Source organism: Pistacia vera, unplaced genomic scaffold (genome assembly GCF_008641045.1).
Source record: "Pistacia vera cultivar Batoury unplaced genomic scaffold, PisVer_v2 Contig820, whole genome shotgun sequence".
Lineage (NCBI taxonomy): Eukaryota > Viridiplantae > Streptophyta > Magnoliopsida > Sapindales > Anacardiaceae > Pistacia > Pistacia vera.
The window spans coordinates 819,830-827,787 of record NW_022196691.1 but is presented as its reverse complement, the minus strand read 5'-3'; the positions used below and the strand labels follow the sequence as shown (position 1 = coordinate 827,787).

The window sequence follows — 7,958 nt, the reverse complement described above, 5'->3', positions numbered from 1 at the left end:
TAGTTTAAGATTTAAGATCATCTTTATTATTATTTTATTTATGAAAAAAAATGGTGTAAATAAATATTGTTGTTACAAAATTTTTTCTCAAGCCAAAGGTATTTTTAGCTTTTCATCAATTACTTAGATCTTTTTCTTAAACCAGGGGTATTTTTAGAGATGGAGTATGCCCGGCCCGCAGGGATCCGGACCGGCTAAATGGGGCTAGGAATCCCTGAAAAATTCGAGGATAGAGCCGAGGATGGTCCTTAGAAAAATCCCCGCACCCGGGGGAGGGGATAGTGCAATCCCCAGCTCGCACCAACCCGCCCCATCCCCGTGAAGCCCCACCCCGCTTTTTTGAGAATTTTATGTTTTTTTTTTTTTTTTGTTCCCTTTGCGGAGATGTATATAAAATTAGAGTTTAAATCATGATTTTAAGTAATGTATCTAAATTTATGATATTTACTTTTAAATCCTTTCTAATGTTGTATTAAATTTATAGAAAAATAATTTAAATGAGGGAGTCTAATATTAAATATATATTTAGTATTTGTAAATTTCACAAAATAATAAATATGGCCAAAAAAAATTTGATTAGATTATATAATTACCAAACCAAATATTAGAGGTTTATATTGCAATGGATGATTTGAGTATATTATGAGGTTTATGTTGTAAAGGATGTTTATTTTAGCTTTGAAGGGATGTTTCCATTTTTGCCAGGAAATTGTTGTTATTCACTATATTCATATCAATTCTCAGTGAAATTTTCTTTCAGGATTTATTTTATGATTTTGTATTGAAACATTTCAGTGGAACATTACAATACCTCAAAATGTGGAATTAAAACCTATATTTAATATATATAGAAAATATATCACTAACTTAGCAACAATTAATTAATTTATGGTGGTAGTTAGTGTTGTTTTTAAATCTTAATTTAACTTTTACAAGAAATTGTTGATTTTATATTTTCTTACCTTAAATTTAGCATTTTTAATGAATTAACTACTAAAATTAGCAGTCAAATATAGTACCTACTAACGTGCTAGTTACTCACAATTAAAATATTTAATATCATTATCGTGAGAACATGCGGAAAGTTTTGATCACACGAGGCAAAATCCCCGCACAAAAAAATCCCCGTTTGGGGATAAATCTCCCACTGGGGAAATTCCCCGCGAAGCCGTTCATCAGGTGGGCCGGGACAAGGAGGGAGTGATTCCACCCCACAGGTGGGGGACGGTCATGAGAAAAATCCCGCCCATGGGGAAGGGGAAGGGGTCACACCTTGACCCGGCCGCGCCCATCCATAGGTATTTTCATCTTTTTATGGTCAACAATTGTAACAGTTAGATTAATGGTGGAAATTGACTATAGGGGAGGGTGTTGTGTGAATATGGGATAGTTTGGACCAAATGGAATTTTAGATATTTCATGAGAGGAAAATGCTTTAATCCAAAATAAAATATGCCAAACAGCTTCCATAAATGACTTCTCCATATTTAATTTTAAAATTAATTAACTTACATAATTGACTTTCTCTAATTTTATTTAATTAATCATTAATAAAAAAAACTACAAAATAAAATAAAATATTATTATAATCATTTTAAAATATTATTTTCAAACAAACATATATGGAGACTTATGTTCTATTTTCTCAGTTTCAAAATATTATTTCAAATCAAACAATGGGTTGACTGAGTGGTGGGTTTGCTCTCTCTGTGATTCAAGTCGAATCACAGATCAAGTTGAATCACAAGAACGGTTGCTAAATGTTGGTCCGGACCGCAGGGTTGCCTGTTTCAGAAGCCTTGTTTGAGGTGCAACACTAGTTGAGATGCACGTAAACTAACTCAAACATCTCTGGTATATATATTATTTCATGACAATCTATGCCTGAATTTTTTCATTTTCTAAATCAAATTTAAATCAACCTATTTTTTTGTAAATATCCTTATTATTTTTCACAAAATACAAAAACGAATTGTTAAGAAAAGCACCTAAATAAAAATCGTATCAGTTCATATTTGTACCTTGTAAGGATGTTTGAGAGGGTCACAACACTCTTGGTATAAGAATATAAATTGTTAAAGAGGAAAATGAGTCATTTAAATGTCATAGTTATTCAATTTTTTCAATACAATGCAATGAATATGGTTAGGCTTTATTGTCAGGTTTGTTAAAGTCTGAAAGAAAAATTGGTAATAAACATAAATTATCCATTCAGCTTCATTTGTGAGAAAAAATGCTTAGCTGTTAAAGGAAGAGGGACCGGTATCTGAATCAATTGAGGGACAACCGATTCATGGTGGGTGTGTGGGACCCTCAGAATGATTGGGTGGGATCATAGCCAATGATCTGGGAAACAAGACGACGCCGTCTTACGTGGCGTTCACCGAAGTCGTTTTGACTATTGACTGATGCAAAAAGGTTGATTGTAGGAGATTTGGTGATGACCAAGTCCAGAGCGACATGAAGTTTGGCCATTCAAAGTCATTTCTGGTGCAGATGAAAAGCCTATGGTGTAGTTAACTACAAGGGCGAAGAGAAGCAATTGGCTGCTGAGCAAATCTCTTCTATGGTGCTCATCAATATGCGTCAAATTGCTAGGATTACCTTAGTCAACATGAAGAACACGATATCACTGTTCAGCTACTTTAAGGACTCTCAACGTCAGGGCACTAAGCGTGCTGGTGCAATTGATAGCCTCAATTATGCGGATCATCAATGAGCCACTGCTGCAGCCATTGTTATGGTCTTGACAAGAAGACCTCTAGGCTGGTGAAAGCAACGTGTTGATTTTGATCTGGGGGGTGGTATTTTGATGTGCATGTCTCTGCTTACCATGCCGATGTATCTTTAAAGTGAAGGCCACCGCTGGAGACCATCATCGTGTGGCCAGGATTTTGATAACAGATTAGGAATGAATCACTTTCACGATTTTAAGCGAAAGAACAAGATAATACTAGTGGTAATCCCAGAGCTCTTCAGATATTGAAAACAACAATGAAATAATTTTTAAAATTTTCAGAGAATAGTTGAAATTCAGTTTAAAAGCTATCTTCATCGTAGTTTATAGACTGCGTAACTCAAAAAACCAAGTATCAAAAGGGAATTATAATAAATGGATTGAAATCTTCTATCATCCAACCTTTTAAATAAGAATTGTCGTGTGATAGAAATCGGAAATGCTTGGTTACAATCTCAAAAATCACAAAGAGATCGGTTATCAAATTAACTGAACCAAACCCAATTATGAACTATGCAGTCGAAGAGGTTTTTTCCTCCTTGGGAAATCTTACTCGGTGAGCATGGTGTTCTACGATGCTTTAACATGTCGGTGTGGTGATGCCGAGGGGGCGATGTAACCAGGGACGGATCCAGAAATTTCTACTAGGGTGGGCCAAATAAAAATCAATTGTATATAATATTCGTATCTATTTTTCAGCAATATTGTCACAAAAAAAAAATAAAAAAAAAAAATTACATTACTGTTTGTTGCGAGGGGCTTCATATTGAGAAATCGTTGCATGCCCATCCATACAACATGTCAAATATATCTTTCAAATATAGGAATTAGGCTACATTCAAGAATTGATCTCCCATCTGATTGTGTAAATGAGTCTTCACATTTTTATAGTAGAAAATGCCCTCTCTACACTTGCAGTTGCAACTGGTAAGGTTAAAGCCAATGTGATGAGAAATATACAATGAGTAAATAAGATGTTTCTTCTTTTCAACCATTTTTAAACAAGACTGATAATATCATTTAGTTCTGAAAAATCACTATTTGAGCGCATATCATCAATGTAATTATTAAGTTGAAATTCAAGTGCACACATATCAGTAGAAGAAAATTCAAGTGGATAAAATTGAGCAAAACAAACTAATTTTCCCTTATCAAATGCTTGAAAGCATCACTTGGATTTAAGGCTTATCAAATGCTTGAAAACAATCACTTGGATTAAGGAGGCCCTGCAAATAAGTAATTTTGATTACCTTCATAATGTAACCAAGCCAACAATTGTTGAGAATTTCAAGGAAATTTCACTGGAATTATAGAATTGTGACAGGAACTAGATCATTATCTGGTTTCTTAATTTAAAAAGCAAAGAAAAACCTTCAATCTTTAGATCGCAACCGTCCGTTTCCTCTAGTTAAAAGCCCGATATTGTATAATACCAAAGGAACAACTTAGAAAGACTCTCCGAGTCTTGACATCTCTTTGACTCCACAATATAATAATAATAGGAGCCAAATACTTGCACAGACCCTCATAGTGATACTTTGTTTTCTTCATTTTCTCTGAAGTTCAAATATAATTATTTAATTGCGAGAGAATGGCTAGAAAGGAGAGGGACCAGCCATCGGAATTGATTTAGGGACAACGTACTGTGGTCGGGTTGTGGGAGAATGATAGGGTAGAGATAATCAAGGGAACAGGACGACCCCGTTTACGTCGCCTTCGCTGAAATGGAGCGTTTCTTGGAGACGCCGCAAAGACCAGGTGGCTATGAATCCCATGAACACCATTTTCGGTAAGCATTCTTTAGGTTTACTCTGTCTCTAAGGTTTCGTGTTCGGAATAGTGAAGCACGTTACTTTTTTCAATTTTAAGATATTGTTTGTGAATCTAACAACTGTGTAATATCAGTATCATTGTTAATTATATAACGAACGGAAAATTAAAGACCGTTTTGATGCTTTTGAAAATTGGAAGTAAAATAAAAACTTACGAATTCTATAAGCTTTCTCCAACTGATACAACAAGAAAATGTTCATATACTAGACTAATTTAGGAGCCAATTATCTACATGAATGAGCTTATTATCATCTTCTTCTAACTATAAGTTCCTACATGAGAGCCTTTATACCAAACAATAGGAGCCCAAAATACTCTGAGATTCATCTAATCCTGAAGTAGGAGCCTTTCCATACGTATAACATCTAGTAAAGTATACATATCTAATAGTGAATATCTAAAATGAAGGGAGCACTAACCTATTTGCAGGCACATCTAAGTCAGCCAGCCGGCTGCTTCGTGCAGGCCTTCCATTTCACATGTTTATGCTTTGCGCAGATGGTTCTTATTGTCTGTTGGCTGCTACAACTTTATTGGCTGAATCTTTGGCCTCTTTTTTGCCTATTCTTCGCTCCAGGATCCTTATGGGGAGGAATTTTATGATTTACCTAGTTTGAATTGTGTTGTGAATTTGCTGGCTTCACCAAATTCTGCTTCTTCCATTGGTTGAGAGTTAGAATAAACCAAGAACGCATCACTTGGGTGAACTTTGTTCTTTTTCTAATGAACTGCAGTTTTCTGTATTATGGTGTGTATAGCTGGATATATATGTATATTGTAGATGCAAGAGGTTGATTGGTAGAAGGTGTGGTGCCTCTGTCCAGAGAGATCAAATTCTGGCCATTCAAAGTAATTGCTGGTACAGGTGACAGGCCAATGATTGACGTTAACTATATGGGGGAAGAGAAACGGTTGTCTGCTGAGGAATATCTTCAATGGTTCTCGTAAGATGCGTCAGATCGTTGAGGATTACCATGGTTCAAACTGTTAAGAATGCAAGTCATCCACCGTTCAGCTTACTTCAATGACTCTCAGCGTCAAGCCACCAAGGATGCCGGTGCATTGTGGCCTAATGTTATGCAAATCATCAGTGAGCCCACTGCTGCAGCTATTGCATATGGTCTCGAAAAGAAGCGCCCAGTGATAATGAAAGCAACGTGTTGATTTTTTATCGGGTGGTGGTACGTTCGATGCATCTTTGCTTACCATTGCTGATGGTAGATTTAAAGTGAAGGCCACCACTGGAGACACTCATCTTGGTGGCCAGGATTTTGATAACAGATTAGTGAATCACTTTGTTCACGAATTTAAGCGAAAGAACAAGAATAATATTAGTGGTAATCCCAGAGCTCTTCAGAGATTGAAAACAGCTTGTGAGAGGGCGAAAAGGACTCTCTCAGTCAATAGTCAGACTACAATCGAGATTGATTCTTTGTATGAGGGTATTGATTTCTATTCAACAATTACTCGAGCAAAATTTGAGGAGCTCAACTTGGATCTCTTTAGGAAGTGTGTGAAGCCGGTTGAGAAATGCTTGACTGATAATGCTAACATGAGCAAGAATAGTGTCGACGATGTCATTCTTGTTGGTGGTTCTACTAGAATTCCCAAGGTGCGATAGATATTGCAAGACTTGTTCAACGGAAAGAATCTTTGCAAGAACATCAACCCGGATGAGGCTGTTGCCTATGGTGCTGCAATTCAGGCTTCCATCTTGAGTGGTCAGGGCAATGAGAAGGTGCAGAATTTGGTTCAGTTGGATGTTATCCCTCTTTCTCTTGGTGTTGAAACCGCAGGTGGTGTCATGTCTGTTTTGATACCAAGAAACACCACAATTCCCAACAGGAAGGAACGTGTGTACACGACCGTCTCAGACAATCAAACACGTATCACTATCAGCATTTACGAAGGTGAAAGATTACGAACTAGTGATAACAACTTGTTGGGCTGTTTCCAGCTCTGTGACTTACCCCCAGCTCCCATGGATGTCCCTCAGTTCATTGTTTGCTTTGATATAGATGCTAATGGAATCTTGAATGTCTCAGCTGAGGAAAAGAGAACTGGCCGGAGGAATAAGATCTCAATCACCAACGACAGGGGTAGGTTGTAAAAAAATGAAATTGAAAAGATGATTAAGGAGGCCGACAAGTACAAGGCTAAAGATGAGGCCCACAAAAAGAAGGTTGAGGCTAAGATTGCCTTGGAAAATTATGCCTACAAAATGAGGAACACTTTCCAGGATTAGAAGATCGATTCCAAGCTTTCCCTTGCTAACAAGGAGAAAATTGAGGATGCCATTGACCAGGCCATTGAATGGTTGGAAGGCAACCAGCTTTTTGAAGCACAGGAGTTTAAGGACAAGATGAAGGAACTTGAGAGCATCTACAATCACATTACTGTAAAGATTTATGAAGGTGCCAGAGCTCACATTACGGGTACGATTGAAAATTCTCTAAGCATACCATTATCAGAAGTTCACGCTAGTCACCTGGATCATAATCTCCAACTGAAAAACCACAAAAAATACATATGCAGTGGCGGCAAAATGCCAGGGTTCGGGTTAAGATGCAGTTGTGAGCAATGTAACTTCAATCTTCACAAGCACTGCATGTTCACTACCCCCACTGCGCATCATGACTTCATCGGAAACTCCATGGTAGCATGCCGAATGCTCCAAATTTTTAACCTTACTAACCAAACTACTAAATTGCATATAGGTGAGGAAGGGTCGATTCCACAAGGAATGGTTCGATTAAATCCTATATTCTAACTAATAACCACAATGAAAACAACAAAAAAATAAAATAAAATCCTAAACAGTAAACATGACAACAGAATAATGAAAGGGGTTGTAAACAATGCAATCTAAAGTGAAACGAATAAATCTCCAATGGTAGAAAATATCAGATTAATAACAACCAGTTCTCAGTTCAAGATCCACCTAAACATGCATTGGACATGAACTAACCATAACGTTATTCTATCTCGTAATTATGGAATTATTGACCCTAGGAAACAACAAGCTATGTTACCCGAATTTCCCCTTAATTGTCACTATTGAAATAAGCTCTTCAATTAGATCCTAACCTGTTGGATGATGGCTTGAAACGTTGTCGTATTAGAACTTAAATGGAACGACGTCGTTTTGATCCAAACTAAGAAAAAATCCTGAGCGTTGATGAAGAGAAGATCCAATGGCTAGAATTTAACCCTAATGTCAACCATATAAAAGCAGAGTTATTTTGGCATTTTGTACGCAATATTCATTTTGCAAATCTCTCTTTTCTTCGTTAAACACCATTTTGAGTCTGTTAGGGTTTTCAATTTGGGTTGAGTGAATCTTGTAACTTGTTGATTGAGTGACTGGGTCAGGTCATTCTGGGTGTAT

General features: G+C 36.8%; 1 pseudogene; it reads left to right on the top strand.

Annotated features, from left to right (window-relative positions):
• Positions 1–2,141: 2,141 nt before the first annotated feature.
• LOC116117701 overlaps positions 2,142–7,958 on the top strand; it is a 36,233-nt pseudogene continuing 30,416 nt past the window's right edge.